The sequence below is a fragment of the Pongo pygmaeus genome, chromosome 3, assembly GCF_028885625.2.
Source record: "Pongo pygmaeus isolate AG05252 chromosome 3, NHGRI_mPonPyg2-v2.0_pri, whole genome shotgun sequence".
Classification (NCBI taxonomy): domain Eukaryota; kingdom Metazoa; phylum Chordata; class Mammalia; order Primates; family Hominidae; genus Pongo; species Pongo pygmaeus.
In genome coordinates this window covers 17,468,104-17,489,176 of record NC_072376.2, presented here as the reverse complement: position 1 = coordinate 17,489,176, position 21,073 = coordinate 17,468,104, and positions in this window count along the sequence as shown.

Below are 21,073 nucleotides of genomic sequence, written 5' to 3'. Positions count from 1 at the left end.
TTTAAATAGCCAGGCATGGACACATGCCTATAGTCCCAGCTACTTGGGGGGCTGAGGCAGGAGGATCCCTTGAGCCCAGGAGTTCAAAGTTGCAGTGAGCTATGATCACATCACTGCACTCCAGCTTGGATGACAGAATGAGACCTTCTCTCTTTCTCTCTCTCTCTCTCTCTCTGTGTGTTTGTGTGTGTATATATGTGTGTGTCTGTGTGTGTGTATAAATTCAAGGAAAAACAAATTATATATATATATGTATACACACACACACATAATATAAGGAATATAATCATGTATTATATTCCTTACAATATATAAGGAATATAATATTATAAAGAAAAACAAATGTCATACACTACTCAATCTTATCTATTTTGACTGATCAGCCCTAATTTTTATGTTTGTCCAATCTATTTCTTTTTCTCTCTGTGATCAACAGTCAGTTCTGCTTTGAATTATTAGTCAAAAACTAATATCTCATATGAGAACAGGATAAAATAAGCTAATAACAACATAAATAATAATAATTTTACCTTTCCAACGTGCTCTTATACAAAAAGCTTCAAGTGCTTTATAAATTATATATGCACAAATCACTTAATCTCCTACTAAAAGGTTGCTACTCTTAAAAAAACTATTCTCTGTAGTGTTGTGCAGCAGAAAAGAAAGTCTGCTATGTCCATGCACAATTGCTGGAGTAGTTTTAGGGAAGTAAAGTGTAATTCGCTACTCAGACACACTAAAAGCTTTGAACAATCCCTTTTAAAAATCATCAAGGGAGCTTTTAATCACCAGAAGTAGTCAACTCTTTGTTTTGTGTCTCATCCACCCAATCAAAGTGGAAACGTCAGCCATAGAACAGCACGCAGATCATCAGGGGTTATGAAGTCAGCTCGACTTCATTAGGAATAGTCTCTTTGCCAATGACTACACCGAATAAGAGAAATGGAAAAGAAGATCAGAAGGCAGGCCAAAAAAAGGTTACTTTTGAAGCTGCTAAGAACTATACTGTGAAAGACACACAACTGGCTGCATTTTGCACACTTTTGCTCTGTTTCTAGTTCTTCAGCCCCAGACCCAAGATCTGAGAACTTACCCTCAATCCCAGCCACCCACCACAAAGAATAACAGCAGGGAATATTCCTTATACTCTTGGCCACCTGTCCACTTTTCTCAACTTTGGAGACCATGATCCAACTAATTACGGTCTCCTCTGTGAAGCCTCCTGGCTACAGCTACATCAGGGATGATCACTCCCTTCCCTGAGTTGCCTTGGCTCATTTTTCATGCTGCTAATATACTATGTGTCAATTCTTTAAGAGATGTTTTTGAATATTTCTCTTCCACTAAAGGATTTGTTATTTATGTGTTGTGATGATGTCTTATCATATTTCAATCCTAGCAAAAGATCTGTGCACAGTGGGTGCTGAGTGTTTTATTAATGGCTGACTAGTCCAGTCTGCTATCAATTCTGGTCTTGACAATTACAACCAGATAATAACAGACTTCCCTGTGGCTGTGCTTGCTCTCCAGTCAGCTGTGCTGAATGCAGCAGCCAGAGAGAGCTTCTGAAATGGAAGATTATGCCACCAGCACTTCCCTACTGCATCTCCCTCTTCCACCCCATCTTCATCATCATGCCGTCCCTTCCCCAGATTTTTATATGCATTAACCCTTCCAGTTAGAATGCTCTTCCCCACATACTATTCTCATTCTTCAGATCTCAGGCTCAATGTCACCTTCAGAGAAGCCTCCAGTGTCTACCATGTTAAGTAAAGTTTATTATATCCTATCCATCTTCTTGGGCCCTGGATTATTCCTTTGTACTTTATTATAATTTTTTTCAGTTTACCTTTTCACTGATAGCCTCCCCAAATAGAATGTAAGTTCCATGATGGCAGGGAAAGTGGTCAGTTTTGTTCTCCATTATATTCTCAACAAGTAGCACAGTGATTGGCATTTTTAAATACTCAGCAACTATGTGTTGAATTAATAGGTAACTTAGTGTAGGCTTTTCCACCAAAGACCTGTGTCCCATAAGGAGAATTCCATTAGACTAGAGAGAATCTCCGAAGGAAATCAAATGTAGACAGGTTGACAGAAAGAAAAAGCAACAAAAATGAATATTTGTAAAAGTTAGGACCTATTAGAAAAATGAGGCTTCCTAGTATTAATGTTATTTGCCTGTGTAAATAAGCAATTATAATTTGTTATATACATCTCATAACAGAGGTCCTCCCATTTTGCCTAGAATTTTTCTTTGAATCCTTTCTTGGACATGACACAAATGTCATCTCCTCCAAGAAGACTTTCCTGGCTCTCTCCCCTGGGGTAGGGTGCCTTTTGCTGTACTCTAGGGATATGCAGTGTGTGTCTCCAAGAGCAGTGAATTGTCAGAAGATATGGGTGAGGAAAAGTGTTACGAATAGATTGTGCAAATTTTTACATTACATGCTAGAACATTTGGAATTTATCTAGGGAACAACAAGAATATAACTGAAAGCATGATCAGATTTGTAGTTCAAAAAAAATGTTCTGATTAATCTGTGAGTAGAGTGGATTCAAAGAAAGGGAGACTAAAAAGTGAGAGGTGATTGACATGCTAGGGTCAAAGATAATAAGAATATGAACTAGGTCAATAGCAAAAGCAATAAAAAGATGGGTATGGATTCAAGAATTGTAAAGAAGGTGGATTCTACAACACCAGGCAATCGTTCTACAGGAATGAGCCAAAAAACGAGTTGTTTAAAAGAAGCAGCTGGGTTTGTAGAAAAGATAGAGAATTTTACTTGGGACAAGTGGAGTTTGAAGTGTTGAGGGATATGCAGGTAAAGATGTTTAGTGGACAATCATAGATACATACCTGGAACTCAGGCAAGCTAGTGATATAAATTGGGAAGCCATTAGTAATGATATAGTTCACTCATAGATGACTTTGTTGATGACCCTTTGTACAATGAAAATGCTAGGCATAGTGATTATGAAATTTATCAGAATATTCTCCAGAGCAGAGCAACCTAAAATAAATTGTATCCTAATTGTAAAATAAAAAAAAACCTACATACTTTATGCTCAATAAATAAAAGATACTTACTCGTATGAATTACTAAAACTGAAGACAGAACCATAGATCATTAACCTTTGTTTCCCACAATTTCTAGCACTTGGTAATTACCTCGAGGTACCCAAGAGAAAGCCCTCTGACTGTAGAAATACAGATATAAAATGCTGGAGTTCACTGAAATACATTAAACATTAATTTGCTGATGTGTTCCAGATGTGTGTGGCACTTACTATAATGAAGATGAGTTTGCTTATACATTTTGCTCCTTTTGCTCAAGAGTTGCCATTACAAGTTTCACAAAGCACACGAATATATTCTTTGCATCCACCTAAGTCTAATCATGAATTTTAGCTATTTATAATATATGGTAATACTGTGACTGAATTCAACTAACTTACTTAAAGAAAATGGCATTGAAGAGAAAATTAATTGTGTACAAGTGTAAAATTATAAGAATTTACTATAAACCCAGTTCACTCATTTGGTCTTTAAAACAACCATAGGACATGTTAACATCATCCCAATTTTACATCCCCACAAAAAAAAAATCTAAAACACAGAGAAGTTAATAACTTATCAAAGTCACAGAGCTGATAAATAGTAAACCCGAGTGTATTAGTCCCTTCTTACACTGCTGATAAAGACATACCTGAGACTGGGCAATTTACAAAAAAAAAAAAAAAAAAAAAAAAGAGGTTTATTGGACTTACAGTTCCATGTGGCTGGGGAGGCCTCACAATCATGGCAGAAGGTGAAAGGCACGTCTCAGATGGCGGCAGACAAGAGAAGAGAGCTTGTGCAAGGAAACTCCCCTTTTTGAAACCATCAGATCTCATGGACTCATTCACTATCACGAGAACAGCACAGTCAAGACCCGTCCCCCATTATTCAATCACCTCCCACCAGGTTCCTCCCATATGGGAGTTACAATTCAAGATGAGATTTGAGTGGGAACATAGCCAAACCATATCACTGAGCTTCAAACTCCATACCTGACTCTCTCTAAAATTTCTCAAGGTCTTCCTTTATGTCATACTCTGAAAAAGTCAATGACTTCTCCTCCCAACACAAAGTAGGAACTAACAAATTAAATGCCAATTTGATGCACTAATAAATAATGCATGGACATTCTATTCTATTGTGTCCTTCACTCTAAAATTCTACTGCATTGAAATTCTGCTGTTTCCTACTCAGCCAGTCTCAGCCGCATTCTACTTTCTTGTTGTAACCCATTCTGTTCTAAGCACAGTGGTTCATCATTTCAACACTGTCCTCACTAGAATTGCAGAGTGCCTTAACTCTTAAACTCCCATTGAGTCGATCAGCCAATTCATGGGTTAAATCCAGAGAATTCATGGTCCCTGTCTGTGGCAGGAGAAGCTCACACAGGGCTGCTTCGTGGGTAGATGACCCAGGCGATCACACAAAGCTTCATGCTCAGATGTCTCTGTGCTTGGTTTCATGCTCTGTTGTCATTGTCTTGAATTTCTTAATAATTTTTGAGCAAGACACTCACATTTTATTTTGCACTGGGACCTACAAATTATACTACCAATCCTGAACTCACGTAGACTTACTCTTATTTCTCTTCCTACCTTCTCTTGATTTATCTTTACAATGATTTACTTAATTACATTTGGGATAAAATATAAAGGAAGAGAGGGGTGCTATGCAAGGGGTAGGGAACAAAATTAGTCAGATATATTAGAGAAGCATTCTTGAGAAAGTCAGATTTCCTCTGCATTCTAAAGAAGAAGCAGGTGCTAACTAGGCCAAGAGCTGGGAGACTGTATTGCAGGCTGAGCCCTCAAGCTTAAAGCACAGGGTGGGCTGGCAGCACTAACAAAGGATATTTAACACAGTGACTGACAACCGGAACAAGGCGAGGCCACTAAGGAGGACAGCCCAGATTATGGAGGGACTGCAAAACAGCTAAGAATTTTGATCTTTATCCCCAAAAGCAGTAAGTGGCCATCATAGCATTTAAATCAAGAGAGTGACAAGATACGACACAATATATCACACCAAGGGTATGATATCACACCAAGCCCTCACTTCTTTAAGTGTTGAGTGACCCATTCTGCATTGGCATTGACCACATCTGCAGTTCTTGTCTCACAGTTCTCCATCTCTGAGGATGTCACCTTTTCACACCTAGCAGGTGACTTCATCTACCATTTCTGAGAAGGGTGAAGCTTCCCAGTTTCATTATTTCCATCTCTTCTCTCCTTCTCATCATGATGCTTGTAACTTTAAAGTGGCCTTGTTTTTCCGTAGGCTTACCTCCACCCCCTTGTCTAGGAAGACATACAATCGTCATTTCTTCCCAGGCTAATCTTTCCAACTACGCCCTTAATACCACCTTCTTTCTTCCCCACTGGGCCTCACTCCCCACCCTCAAGAAAATCTGATCTCCTTGTTCTGGCATCTGCAATCCCACACTATTTAACCTCTCCCTCTTCTCAGCATATAGCTACAGCTCTATGCTTTCATGGAAAGCAAAAGAATATGCATCTCTTGAACTACCATCCCTGCTTTTCTCTTCCCTTACCCACCACTTCACTAAAATACTAAAGTAGCCACCTCCTCTATAACTCTATGGTTTGGATTTGTATCTTTCCTTTATACATGGCATCCCAGGCTCTTATCTCCAAATGTATACTTGTGTGATTGATTTCTTGGAACCAAATAAAAGCATTTTAAGATGATATTTTATTTTAGCTTGAATCCATTGCCTCAGCATGTCAAGGTCTTTTGGGATTCTTAATCTGATAGCCCAACTATTTCCTTCTCCTTCCAGTAGTGTGTGATCTGCAACTTTACAATGGATGCCTTCTGTATGATAATGACCTTGTGAATGAATGGGCATGGGTAACAAGCAGAATTTAACACTAGTTCAGGATATAGCTTATTCCATCCATAGAAAGCGTGTTGTGGCTGGGCCCAGTGGCCTACGCCTGTAATCCCAGCACTTTGGGAGGCCGAGGTGGGCAGATTACCTGAAGTCAGGAGTTCGAGACCAGCTTGGCCAACATAGTGAAACCACATCTCTACTAAAAATACAAAAAACATTAGCCGGGTGTGGTGGTGGGCACCTGTAATCCCAGCTACTTGGGAGGCTGAGGCGGGAGAATCACTTGAACCCAGGAGGCAGAGGTTGCAGTGAGCCAGGACCATGCCATTGCACTCCAGCCTCAGCAACAAGAATGAAACTCCATCTAAAAAAAAAAAAAAGTGTGCTGTAATTCTTTGCCTATTTTCAAATTCATTCTTCTGGACAGTTACATTTTCCACTAATGCAATTACATTCAAATTTTTACTAAATAAATGGAAGGTCCAACTGCTCCTATCATTTTGGATGCCAGAAACATTATCAAAAATCTAATTAAATAAAATTATTTTTTAAAACTAAGATATCTATAAGGTATACATTTGAACAAGAACATAGAAATAGCTAACCTAAGAGGAAAAATATATTCATGGTTAGAAAAGCTAACTAGAAACAAAAGCACAAGAGTATTATATCCTATCACACAGTCCTCATTTTAGACAACAATGGTTTCCCCAGTGTGCTCAGGGCTCATGCTGCCTGGTCTCATCAAAGCAGGGAGTGTGACTGGAGTCAACCCATTTGTGTACATAGGTTGTCCCACCAGCCAAATGAGAGGGGTGCTGAATGGGATAGTATTAAGATAACAATGCCTATTCAACCTTTTGCTTTTTGAAAATTCTACAGGCCTAAAACTAGCCAAACGAAGAATCTAATAACCTTGCCTCATAATTAGGGTAATCTTTAACAGAGCATTGTATGTGACTTCAATAACCACATAGCAATTAGGCGATTATTTGTGCCCAGTAAAAATATACCATTAAGCATTAAGAAAAAAATACAGATGAACAATAATCACACTGTATTTTTCATGGAGCTGTAACCTGAAGCATAACAATTATCATGTGCTATAATGTCCAGAATATAAATAACAGTGTAAAGACAATTTGACATAGAAAAACAGAAAAAAAAAGAAAAGAAAAACTCAATCTGGACTAACTAGGGAATACATGCCAACAAAAAGAAGCACAGACAATGGAGAAAAACCAAATAATAACAAGCATCATCATCTTTCCTTATAGATTCCCACAAGCAAGTCCTATGGACTCTACCTCTTGGATCCATGCCTGTTGCTGCTGCCCTAACTCAAGCCATCAACATGTCTCATCTGGACTAGTTCAATACTCTAGTATTCTTTTAAGCAGTCTCCTTGCTTCTGTCCTCTATCTGCTCCTTTCTAATCTCCATCCTGCTACTAGAATTCTCTTTCTAAAATAAAACCCTGTTCACACCACTACCCGATTTGGAAATCCTCCATGGCTCTTCACGGTTTATAAAATAAAGTCCATATTCCTTAGTATGGCAACCAAAGTCCCTCACTAGTAAACCCTCACTACCCTCTTCAGTCTCACCTCTAGGCAATCGCCATCCTCACTCATCAAGCTCCTTCCCTCATATATGCCACCATGGTACCCTCCTCATGTATTTCAACCATGATGGACAGTCTGCTAGGTTCTCCCACTTCCCTGCTCTGGATGGTTCCTCTTCAGGTAGCAGAGTAGAGTGCCTAGGAGCATAGACTCTGGAGCCTAAGCGCCTAGATCCAACCTCCATTGTTTCTTCTTAGCTGTGAGACCTTGGAGAAGTTACTTCTTTGTGCCCACTCTTCTCACCTGCAAACTAGGAACATAATTAAACTGCCTACCATGTAGCACTTCTGAAAGGTTCAAATGAGCTATCACAGGTACAATACTTAGAACAGTGAGAAATATATGAGCATGTAAGTTTCCTTTTTATTATTGTCCTTGATTTTGCCATCCGTTCTCTAAATTCCTAATGATCATTTAACACTCCAGTTGAATGAGATTTTTCTGTAGGCCTCACCTATTCAACTTTCTCAACATTAGTCATTAGGCACTTCATTTTCTCTTCTCCCATAGCACCAAAGAACTTTGATCATATAATCAAATGACACTAATTCATTTATTGAACACCTGTTAAGAGCTATGCAAATACTAACCACAAATAAAAGAAGCTGACATAATCATTACCATTATACAGATAAAAAGACTGAAAATCAGAGAGGCAAATGAATGTCCCCTTTATACCACCAGCAGGTAGAAGAATTAGAATTCAAATTCAGCCCCATATGACCCAACCTCATACCTTTTTTCCACACAGTACTGCCACCCAAGTGCACACTCATTACCCTGCATCGTAAATAGGTGCTTATACATCTGTTTCTGTCTCAAACTGTGAGATTCATCTTATTTATCTTTTAATTGCAAACAACTTGCACAAGGCCTAGCACATTATATGTACTCAATAAGTTTTTATAGCCTTTCAAAATCATACTTTAAGGGAAAGTTGTCCAACGGAAATATAGTGTGGGCCACATGTATAATTTTAAATGTTTTAGTAGCCACTTTAGAAAAGATAAAAAGAAACAAGTAAAATTAATGTTTAAAATATATTTTATTTAACTTAATGCATCTGAAATATTATCATTTTAACATGTAATCAATATAAAAACATTAATGAGATATTCTATCTTCTTTCATACTAAGTCTTTGAAATCCAATGTGTCTTTTATACTTACAACACATCTCAACTCAGAATGACCACATTTCAAGTGCTCAGAAATCACATGTGACTAGTTTACTCTATTGGACATTGCAAATTGAAGGAATATAAACTGTAAACATAAAACTAACAGGAAATTTCATCCACCCTGTGCAGGTCAACTCAAACAGTCCAAGTAGACAACACACACCCACAATCTAATCAAATCTCTCTCCTACATTCAAACAATGCCTCTACTTTCCACTCTAGGTCATTGGGACCTTCTCACAATCCTCTGAGAGTCAGGATTACTTTAGCTCTTCACTGCCTTAGACAAAGTCCACATAGGACTACTGAACAAATATTTTAACTTTTTTTTAATCTTTAAATATTTAATTTTTACTAGTAAAATTTTTAAAGATTTAAATTTTAAAACGTTTTGAATTTTTTTTGTCCAAAGTAACGAGGATTCCCTGTGGTCTTAGAGAGTTCCCACTACCTAGGGGGATTAAGCACACATCTACATACACAGTAACTGATTTGTGCCTCTCTTCAGGAATTTTTTAAGTTCTTCCCTGTTCTTAGACCATCTGCCTGCAGAACATCTCTGCACACAAGATTTTTAATTAGAAAATTCCATGGGTTTGCCTTGACACATGGCTAAGCCCCCAATGGTTGTCCCTTGAGTCACTGTTTGACACCCAATAGACAGTAATGGAGTAAGGAGTGTCAAGGAATTTACCACGTGTTTGGGCTATAATTCAAATTTAGGAAATGTGACTGAGGCAGGATTGATCATCAAAGTCTTCAAGGTTGAAATAGAATGCAACTAAAAATAAACTCTTAAGTAGATAAAAAGCATGAATAAGAACATTTCAGGCAGAAAACTATGCCCTAAAAGAGTCAAGGGAAGGTAATGATTTCATAAATAGTTACATAGCATTTCTTACTATGTACAAGGCACTGTTCTAAGAAATTATCAAACAGTAACTCATGCATATTTTATGGAAAACCCACTAAGGTAGGCCCATCTTTGCAGATGAGGAAAAGTAGTTAAGAGACTTGGAATGCATACTCTGTTAGAAAGCAACATCCCTGAGATTTGAACATAGAACCTCTACTTCCAGGGCCCATCTTCTTAAATACTATGCTTTGCTGCCTCTGTGACAATTATATGTTACATCTTGACCTTAAATTATGTTGGTTCTTGATGGTGGGTTCAAGACCAGCCTGGCCAAAATGGTGAAACCCCAATTTTACTAAAAATGCAAAAATTAGCTGGGCTTAGTGGTGTGTACCTGTAGTCCCAGCTACTCGGGAGGCTGAGGCAGGAGAATCACTTGAACCTGAGATGGAGGTTGCAGTGAGCTGAGATTGCACCACTGCATTCCAGCCTGGATGACAGAGCAAGGCTCTGTCCCAAAAAAAAAAGAACCAACTATTGCAGGTAGATGGGCTACCTGCAGTAAAAAGAAACATAGGTTAATTCTAATTGAGCCATCTTAAGAGACAACTGAACATTTTAATAGAAGACTCATTTTGCATCCTAAGATCATCTCTGGAGTATTTGATCTGGAGCAGAAGTTCGGAATATTTGAACTCAACATTGTTTTTTCATAGCCATTAACTCACTTTACTAGAAACGCATAAACAAGTTCTGTCTATAAGTTCCCACTGCAGAGTACATGTAGCTCCAGCACAGGAGCCATAATAGAGGGAACTTTATTTTTAAACTTTAGGAACATTCTAGTGACAAGTCAACAATAATACAGGCTCTTGTTTTATTTCAGAAATGTTTCCAGTTGTCACATAGGCACAACCAAAAGCTATTCTTTTTTTTTTTTTTTTAAATCTTCCTCCTATGGCTACTTTGGTAAAATCAAGGAGTAAGGTAAAATCACTATTCTCAAACATCTTATAGTTTTGTTCATTTGTTCATTTTGTTCATTTGTTCATTTCAATTCAATTTAACATATAATTGCTTAGCACCTATGTGCCAGGTGTCCTGGTAGGCAATAAGAAAAGTAAGATGAATAAAGCACAAATCTTCCCTCAAGGAGCTTAACATGTTACAGATACATAAGCAAATAACTATTATACTCTAAGACAAGTTATATGGAAGGATTAGAAGTACATGCTATGAACCTACAAAAGAAGCTACAATTAATTCTGGTAGAATGAAGGAAATGGGCATTTATTTGCTTAATAATGATTTTTATTTTATTCTATTTATTTTTATTATTATACTTTAAGCTCTGGGATACATGTGCAGAACATGCAGGTTTGTTTCATAAGTGTACAAGTGCCATGGTGGTCTGCGGCACCCATCAACCCCTCATGTACATTAGGTAGATGCTATTCCTAATGCTATCCCTCCCCTAGCCTCTCACTCACCAACAGGCTCCAGTGTGTGATGTTCCCCCTCCTTGTGTCCATGTGTTCTCATTGTTCACCTCCCACTTATGAGTGAGAACATGCAGTGCTTGGTTTTCTGCTCCTGTGTTAGTTTGCTGAGAATGATGGTTTCCAGCTTCATCCATGTCCCTGCAAAGAAGATGAACTCATCCTTTTTATGGCTGCACAGTATTCTATGATGTATATGTGCCACATTTTCTTTATCCAATCTATCATTGTTGGGCATTTGGGTTGGTTCCAAGTCTTTGCTATTGTGAACAGTGCTGCAATAAACATATGTGTGCATGTATCTTTATAGTAGAATGATTTATAATCCTAATGGTATTTCTGGTTCTAGATCCCTGAGGAATCACCACAGTGTCTTCCACAATGATTGAACTAATTTACGCTTCATGATTTTTAAATGATTGTTTAGAAAAACGTTGAGCTAACTACAATAAAAGAATGAAATAAGTATACAGATTGTACAGGGAGAAATCCAAGGAAAGAATGATTAATTTTACATAGGAAAGTAAAGAAAGGCTTCAAGGTGGCAATGGTATTTGAGCTGAGAAGAGTACATACGACTTCTTTAAGGGACAAGTGGCATGGTCACAAGCAGAGGAAACGTGTGCAAAGAATCAAAGATATAAAGCATCATAGGAGGAGTGAGTAATTTCTTTGCATTTAAAAAAGCTCTCACTAACTCTTTGTTGGCAATGAGATTTGGGAGGTAATCACTTCATATAATTCTAAAACATTTACTGAGAATTTATTATGCATCACCACCTTGCAAAGTGATAGGTATATAATAATATATAAGACATGATTCCTCTTCCTGAATACTCAAAGCTAGTAGCAGAACAATCATTTAAGTAACTAAATGTAATTCAGTGGGACACTTGCTATAATAGAGGCAGAGTATAAGGAAAATGATGCTATTAAATTCAAATTAGGGACAAAAGACTGGTCTAAAGGTGTGATATTTGAATTGGATCTTGAAGGATGAATAAGAGTTTTCCAAGGGACAAAAAACGAAAATATTATTTCAGACAAAGGGAACATGTGCAACGATAAAATTATACAAAATATTATAGCATATTTCTGGAAAAGCAAGACTTTGGCATTGCTTCAAAGAACAGAATGACTATGAAAAAGATTGCATAGGTACACAGAGCTTGTATAATGGACAGCTTTATTTTTCTTTAATAATTTCAACTTTCATTTTAGATTCAGAGGAGTATATGGGCAGGTTTGTTACCTGAATATATTGCATGATGCTAAGGTTTAGGGTACAATTGGTCTCATCACCCAAATACTGAGCATAGTGTACAACAGTTATTATTTCAACCCCTGCCCCCGCTCCCCTAAGTAGTCCCCAGTGTCCATTGTTGCCATCTTCATGTCCATTAGTGCTCATTGGTTAGCTTCCAGTTAAATCAGAACATGCAGTATTTGGTTTTCTGTTCCTGCTTTAAATTGCTTCAGATAATGGCCTCCAGCTGCATCCATGTTGCTACAAAGGACATGATTTCATTTTTATTTTTTTGTAACTGAGCAGTATTCCATGGCGTATGTGTACCACATTTTCTTTATCCAATCCACCACTGATGAGTATGTAGGTTAAATCCATGTCTTTACTATTATGAATAGTGCTGCAATGAATATACTAGTGCATGTGTCTTTTTGGTAGAACTAGTTACTTTCTTATGTGTATATATTCAGTAATGTGTTTGATGTGTCAAATGGTAGTTTGCATTAAGTTCTTTGAGACACCTCCAAACTGCTTCCCACAGTGGCTGAACTAATTTACTTTCCTACAAACAGTATATAAGTGATTCTTTTTCTCCACAGCCTCACCAGCATCTGTTGTTTTTTTTGACTTTTTAATGATAGCCACTCTGACTGATGTGAGATGGTATCTCATTGTGGTTTTGATTTGCATTTCTCTGATGATTAGTGATGTGGAGCAATTTTTCATATGCTCATTGGCCGCACATATGTTTTCTTTTGAGAAGTGTCTGTTCGTGCCTTTTGTCCATTTTTTAATGGGCTTATTTATTTTTTGCTTGTTCAGTTATTTAAGCTCCTTATAGATTCTGAACACCCTTTTCCAATGCCTAGTTTACAAATATTTGCGCTCATTCTGTAGGTTGTCTGTTTACTTTGTTGATAGTTTATTTTCTCTCTGTGCAAAGCTCTTTAGTTTAATTAGGTCCTATTTGTCATATTCTGTTTTTGTTGTAATTGGTTTTAAGGACTAAATCGTAAATTCTTTCCCAAGGCCAAGGTCCAGAATAGTGTTTCGTAGGTTTTCTTCTAGGATTCTTATAGTTTGAAGTCTTGCATTTAAATCTTTAATCCACCTTGAGTTAATTTTTGTATGTGGTGAAAGTAGGAGCCCAGTTTTGTTCTTCTGCAAATGGCTAGCCAGTTATCCCAACACCATTTGCTGAATAGGGAGTCCTTTCCCCACAATAAAGAGCCTTATAAGAAATGCATAAATGTTGGGACTTCATGCTGTTTGTTTGTTTTTTATGCAGACAGGATACCATTTTGTTGTCCAGGCCAGTCTTGAACTCCTGGGCTCAAGTCATCCACTCAGCTTTGCCTCCCAAAGTGCTCGGATTATGGGCATGAGCCATCACATCTGGCCTGCTTGGGACTTCATTCTGTAAGCAGCAGACTCATTGAGGCTTTTAAGCAGAGAAGTAATATGATTAACCCTGCCCTCCAATCAAGACTAAGCTGGCGAATTGATTGGAGAAGTTCAGACTTCAGGGCCTGGTAGAAGGTGATGGCAATGATCACTGGAGAGGAGACGGTAGCCTGAAGTGTGGCTAAGCGGAAAAGGAGGTAGCAGAAGGTATAGAAGAGAGACTATTTCAGAGGTAGAATCAACATTATGTAATGGCCATTTAGATTGTGAGGAGGTTGATAAAAGGATAGTTTATTAAAGAAGGTTGATAAGGATGACAATTTGTTTCTGGATGGAGCCATTAGATAAATAGCAAGGATAACAGTAACCAAGATAGAGCAGGTGCTCTCTGACAAAGAAATATGATGGCATGGAGAAGTGGAGGTTGACGCTGTAAAGTAGAAATACCATAAGGAGGAAGCAATCCCTTCAGGCTTTGGATGGCACCAATCTATCAGACAAATTTCCATCTGCCCACATCTACTATTTACGTTGTATTTCTTCCAAAATAAAAGAGCAATCAATCGACATCTAGTCTCCAGGCGCGACTATCCCTTCTACCTGGGATACTCATGGCAAAAACTGGCCAGGCTAAAGAAAGTAAATCAATTTGTGTCTGCCATGTTAACATCTCTGTAGGAAGTTAATTCACCCTGCTTTTGACACAAGCCCAAATGACAGATGAGAAGTGGGGGAAGATGGAAAATGGCTGGCAGTTCATGATGCAAACAATGTGGGGTTGTCCTCCCATAAACAGGCTGCCTGGACAGCAGGTTATCCATGGAGCAAATCCTCAGGGAAGGTCAGAAGTTAACGGGTGCCTGAGGGTGAAGGGAGTGATTGTACAACCATAGTTGTCATGGCAACTGCAGGGAAGCCACCAGACTCAGACACTGAAAGGCACAGACTGGAGGGGACATCCTCTCTTGGCTTTAAGGAAGAAGGGGGCACAGAGGTAAAGCCGATGGAGCACTGACTCAGCTCATCCCACCAGAGTTCAACATGTGGCCACAGGTTAATTTTGGAAACCCTTGAGAGTTTAACCCTCGTCCACTGCTGCAAAGGCACTGGATTTGTGATCCTAAGGACAAGCTTCACGGACATGTTGCTTAAGTCATCTGAAATTAGGTAACTCATGGCTAAGAGAAGGTTCATAATACTTAGGTCACTTCTTAACCAACTGAGCAACTTGGGGCAAGATAACTGAGCTTCTAAGACTCTGTTTTCTCATTAGTAAAATGTGCTAACGCCTGTCTTACTTGACAAGACTGTTCAGATGAATAAAGGAAGTAATTTAAAGGCAAGTGTCTGGTACACTGAAATTTGTTAAACATATAATATTTTGGTTTTAAGATAATCTAGGATCATTAATGGAGAAACAAATGTTCTCACTCCAGCTCTACTGTGTCTTAATTTGGGATGTATCAAGCCACTTTTCAGCAAACATCCTATTTTCACAATGTAAGCCATTCTTGCCAATAGTATGGGGAGGAATCAAAAGTTCCCTAGCCTCTACATAGTGCTACCTTGGTCCTTTCTTTGGTATCCAGATCATAGATAGCACACCAGCCCTTTGACCTCTGATCAAAGAAAGAGATAGTTGTCCGTGCCCTGTTAGTACCACATTCTCAGGAACCATCTACATCCTGCTGGCTATATTCTACAGTGACATCAGAGAAAGGGATGGAAAGCTCACGATAAACACATTTTCCCTTTGGTACATATCTGCCTATGATGAAGAGAACAGCAGGGATGGCTAAAAACACCTTTCATCCAATTCATAACTGTAGGGCTTAATATTTCTAGCCCTAACCAGGATGATGCTGGGTAAACTAAGTTTCTTTGTTCCTTCGTTTTCTCCATCTATAAAATGGGTATGGCATAAAGATGTGAATAAATGTATAGAAATCACATCCTGAAGTGAAACTATCTTTAACTTACCTAGCTGTTGCCCAAGGCTGAAGACCTCAGCTCAGCTCTTTTTGTGGTAAGCCTCCAGGTGGCTGAGGGTAGGCTGCCAATACAGCGTGCCCTTCCCTTCCAGAGAAAGAAGGGAACAAATATTTACTGAATACCTTTAATAGCTTCAGATACTATGCTAGGCACTTAACAGATGATGTCTTATTTTAGGTACATACAGACAAAATTCTGTGATAGGGAATCGGTTAAGTTGTGTGAGCCAAATACAAAAGGCTAGTAAATTATAATGCTGAGTTCTGTTCACTTGTTTTTGTTGCTGGTTTTTATTCTGAGTGTGATGTCTTTGCTGAAGAACACACTGATCTGACACTAAGTAGAAGAAATATTTCATTTTATAGAGTCCATTCTTTCAGGAGAATTCGTAATGTCCTCACTTATCTTGATAGCAGACCTATTACAGAGGTAAAGTACAGGGGAAGTAGCATAAATGTTGGGAAAATAGGGCTCAATATTAACTCTGCACTGATATGAGGAAGGTATAAATAGAAATACAGTGTCATGCTACAATTTCCCATATTCCCAGAATTATGGTGACAGTCAATAGATGCTTTTTCAATGAATATACTGAATTCCAATTGGGCTAAACTTCAAGAATGAAAAGGCCCTCCTAGCCATCACCACCACATTTGTGTCCCTGTAAGACAAAGCCAGGGACCTAAAGCCTTGGTCTTTCAATGTCAGGGGACAATAAAGCTTAGGGAATAAGAACAGGCATGTTGTAATCCTACAGACCTGAGTTCAAAACTGGCTTTATTACTTAATCATGGTGGGACCTTAGGCCAGTTTTACCACCAGCACATTCGTCCGGGGATTGTAGGAATCATGTCTGTCTTGCTCCGTGTCCTATTCTAGTACCTAGAAGCGTGCCCAGTGCATTGGATGAGGGCAATTGGTGTTTGTTAAACGACTGTCTTAAAATCCCTTAACCATATAATAAGCACTCAAAATATGGAATTTAGGATTTCTGCAGAATTCTAAATTTACAATTTGCACATAGTTGATGTTATCCAATGTTAGAGATGGACAGACTTTGGCAAACACGTCTCTTTGTAGCCAAAGAAACTGTAGCCCAGTGAACAACTTGCCCCAACTCACCTAGCTAGGATTTGAACCTGGAATGCCTGATATGTGTTTGGCTACACTTAGTTATTTTCTATGTAAGCCCACAAGATTTTAGACGTAGCTATTTTAATGATAAACACCTGTACAAAGACTTTCACAAGACATCAAGATTATCACTTGCTTGTTTGACAGAAAGAGAAAATAAAAACTTCTGAGGATATCCATTGATACAGATGAGCATGCTCACTAAACAATACTAGAGTTAGATCCACAGGTCAGAAGTGAAAGGTCACCGCTCAGGCCCTATCAGGTAATAATGAACTGCACACAGCCCCTTGGGTACTTCTTAGTGAACTTCATAGGGAAAAAGAAAGCTCTTGTGCTCAGCAACTGGCTGCTCCCTATCTATCCTCAGGGATTGACTTGTAAAGAGCGGAACACTGGATCCCAAACAAAGTACATGTGCATGGTGCCTGTGTTTGATGCAAGTTGCAAAGAAAAAGAAATGTGATGGAAGAAATCAAAGTATTCTTTGTACAAAGTGGGGGAAAAAGAAAGAAAAATGTTGATAGCTAAAAATCTAGGCCACATGGTTCATATTTAGTTTCATGTTTATGTTTTCAGTAAGATATAAGCTGTGGTCTGGGCAATGCAAATTGTGGCTTTTTGCTAGTCATAGTCACAAACCTTTGAGTTCTCATGAAGGCTTATTTGAAGCAGCTTTCTACAACAGAAATCTCAGCTCAGGGATCTTGTTATGCTCATCATACCTAGCAGGCTTCCCAGGCTAAAAGTACATTTGTTTTTCCTTTTCATAACAGTCCTTTTCAGAACAGTCATGTTCCACATAAGGGTGTTTCTGCCAACTGCATATTTGACAGTGGTCCCATAAGATTATAATGAAGCTGAAAAGTTTCTATCACCTAGTGACAGCATAGCTGTCACAAGTCACAACACAGTGCATAATTCACATGTTTGTAGGAAGGCTGGTATAAACAAACCTACTGCAGTGACTTTTGTTCATTATTTTACAGTGTAATTCTCTGTTTATAACAACAAAAATATTAACTGTAAAACAGCCTCAAGTAGGTCCTTCAGGAGGTCTTCCAGAAGAAGGCATTGTGATCATAGGAGATGACAGCTCCGTGAGGCTATTGCCCCTGAAGACCTTCCATTTGGACAAGATGTGGAGGTAGAAGACAGTGATATTGGTGATCCTGATCCTGTGTAGGCCTACACTAATGTATTTGTGTTTTAGCCTTTAACAAAAAGTTTAAAAAGTAAAATAAATAAATAAAATTTTAAATAGAAAAGTTTATAGAATAAGAATATAAAGAAAGAAAATATTTTTACAGCTATACAATGCATTTGTGTTATTATTACCAGAGTCAAAATGTTCTAAAAATTAAAAGGTTTATAAAGTAAGAAAGTTATGATAAGCTAAGGTTCATTATTATTGAAGAAAGAAAATTTCTTTATAAATTTCGTGTAGTCTAAGTTTACAATATATAAAATCTATCGTAGTGTACAGTAATGTCCTCGGACTTCACATTCACTCACCGTTCACGCACTCACTCACCCAGGGCAACTTTTAGTCCATTTACGATATGTCCCCTATGCAGGTATACCATTTTTAAATCTTTTATACCATATTTTTACTGTATCTTTTCTATGTTTAGACAGGTTTAGCTACAAAACTCTTACCATTGCATTACAGTTGCCTCCAGTCCTCAGTACATGCTGTCCATTTTTGTAGCCTAGAAGTGAGAGGTGACAGCGTGCTGGCAGTCCTCACAGCCCTCGCTCTCTCTCGGAGCCTCCTCTCCTGGGCTCCCACTTTGGCGGCACCTGAGGAACGCTTCAGCCCACCGCTGCACTGTGGGAGCCCCCTTCTGGGCTGGCCAAGGCCGGAGCCAGCTCCCTCAGCTTGCAGGGAGATGTGGAGGGAGAGGCGCGAGCGGGAACCGGGGCTGCGCGCTGCGTGAGCGGGAACCGCGGCTGAGCGCGGCGCTTGCGGGCCAGCTGGAGTTCTGGGTGGGCATGGGCTTGGCGGGCCCCGCACTAGGAGCAGCCGGCCGGCCCTGCCGGCCCCCCGGCAATGAGGGGCTTAGCACCCGGGCCAGCGGCTGCGGAGGGTGTACTGGGTCCCCCAGCAGTGCCAGCCCACCGGCGCTGTGCTCAGTTTCTCGCCGGGCCTCAGCTGCCTTCCCGCCGGGCAGGGCTCGGGACCAGCAGCCCGCCATGCCTGAGCCTCCCACCCCTCCTTGGGCTCCTGTGTAGCCCGAGCCTCCCCGATGCGTGCTGCCCCCTGCTCCACGGCGCCCAGTCCCATAGACCACCCAAGGGCTGAGGAGCGCGGGCGCAGGGCGCGGGACTGGCAGGCAGCTCCACCTGCAGACCCTGTGCGGGATCCACTAGGTGAAGCCAGCTGGGCTCCTGAGTCTGGTGGGGGTGTGGAGAACCTTCATGTCTAGCTCAGGGATTGTAAATACACCAATCCACACTCTGTATCTAGCTCAAGGTTTGTAAACACACCAATCAGCACCCTGTGTCTAGCTCAGGGTTTGTGAATGCACCAATGACACTCTGTATCTAGCTACTCGGGTGGGGACTTGGAGAACCTTTGTGTCAACACTCTGTATCTAGCTAATCTAGTGGGAACTTGGAGAACCTTTGTGTCTAGCTCAGGGATTGTAAATGCACCAATCAGAGCCCTGTCAAAACAGACCACTCAGCTCTACCAATCAGCAGGATGTGGGTGGGGCCACATAAGACAATAAAAGCAGGCTGCAGAGCCGGCAGTGGCAACCCGCTGGGGTCCTCTTCCACACTGCGAAAGCTTTGTTCTTTCGCTCTTTGCAATAAATGTTGTTGCTGCTCACTCTTTGGGTCCACACTGCCTTTATGAGCTGTAACACTCACCGCCAAGGTCTGCAGCTTCACTCCTAAAGGCAGCGAGACCACGAACCCACCGGGAGGAAGGAATAACTCCAGACGCACCGCCTTAAGAGCTGTAACACTCACCGAGAAGATCCACAGCTTCACTCCTGAACCAGCGAGACCATGAACCCCACCAGAAGGAAGAAACTCTGAACACATCCAAACATCAGAAGGAACAAATTCCGGACATGCCGCCTTTAAGAACTGTATCACTCACTGCGAGGGTCCATGGCTTCATTCTTGAAGTCAGTGAGACCAATAACCCATCAATTCTGGACACAGAAGCAATAGGCCACACCATGTAGCCTAGGTGTATAGTAGGCTATACTTCCTAGGTTTGTGTAAGTACACTTTATGATATTCACACATCAACAAAATTATCTAAGGATCCATTTCTCATTGTATCCCCATTGTTAATCCATGCATGACTGTGCTTGTTAAGCATTTATAAACACACAAAGAATTCATTCACGGCTCTGTAAAACACAATATTTCCTATCTCAGCTATATTTAAAATGCTCGAGCAAATACAATGGCTTTGCTCATGCTCTTCTCCAATAGGTTTGCACCCTCGAAAGATCAACATGAAATAGAAGCTGGTTGGCTTGGGGCTTTAGCAGTAGCTCCTGCAAGCAGCATCACAGCCTAGACTCCTGGAATGAGCCTGCCTCCTCTACTTCTTGTAGTCACCAAAAGAGAAACCCAAGTTATTGCTAACCCCAGCCAACTCAGTTGTTAACTGGAAAGCTAAGTACTTTGCATATCTTCCTATCACCCAAAATAACCCCAGAATTAACCTTCTAAGTTTCTCTGCTTCCTTATTTTGGCTTCTTACTTTCAGGCGGCTCTATTGCAAAGTGTACTCTATTACAAAAGTACATCTGACCCTGTTCCGTATAGTCTTTTGAACTCCAGCAGGCCCTTGAACTCCCAGGATATTGGCTTGGCTTGTTCTCATGGTGATAGCAGAAAAGCAAGAGAGAAGAGCAGAATTGCTAACTGTCAAAGAGGCTTCTTGAGACACAAACATAGAATGGGCACATTGTTACTACTGCAGTCTTCTGGGAATAAAGGAAGACCACCAAAGTGAGAATAAGCAAAGGCTTTTTATTCAGAGCTTGATAGAGCAAGGAAGTCAGCCACTGTCACTTGCATATGACAGAGATTCAAAGACAGGCAGAGGTGTGGGAAGCTTTCTAGTGGAAAAAAAGAGAAGGCCTCAGATGAGCTTCAATTGTAGGTTGTTCCAACTATAGTTGGAGCAACTATAGGTGAGCTAACTGGGAGCAGGGCATCTTATGTGATTGGTTGGGGGTGCATATTTAGT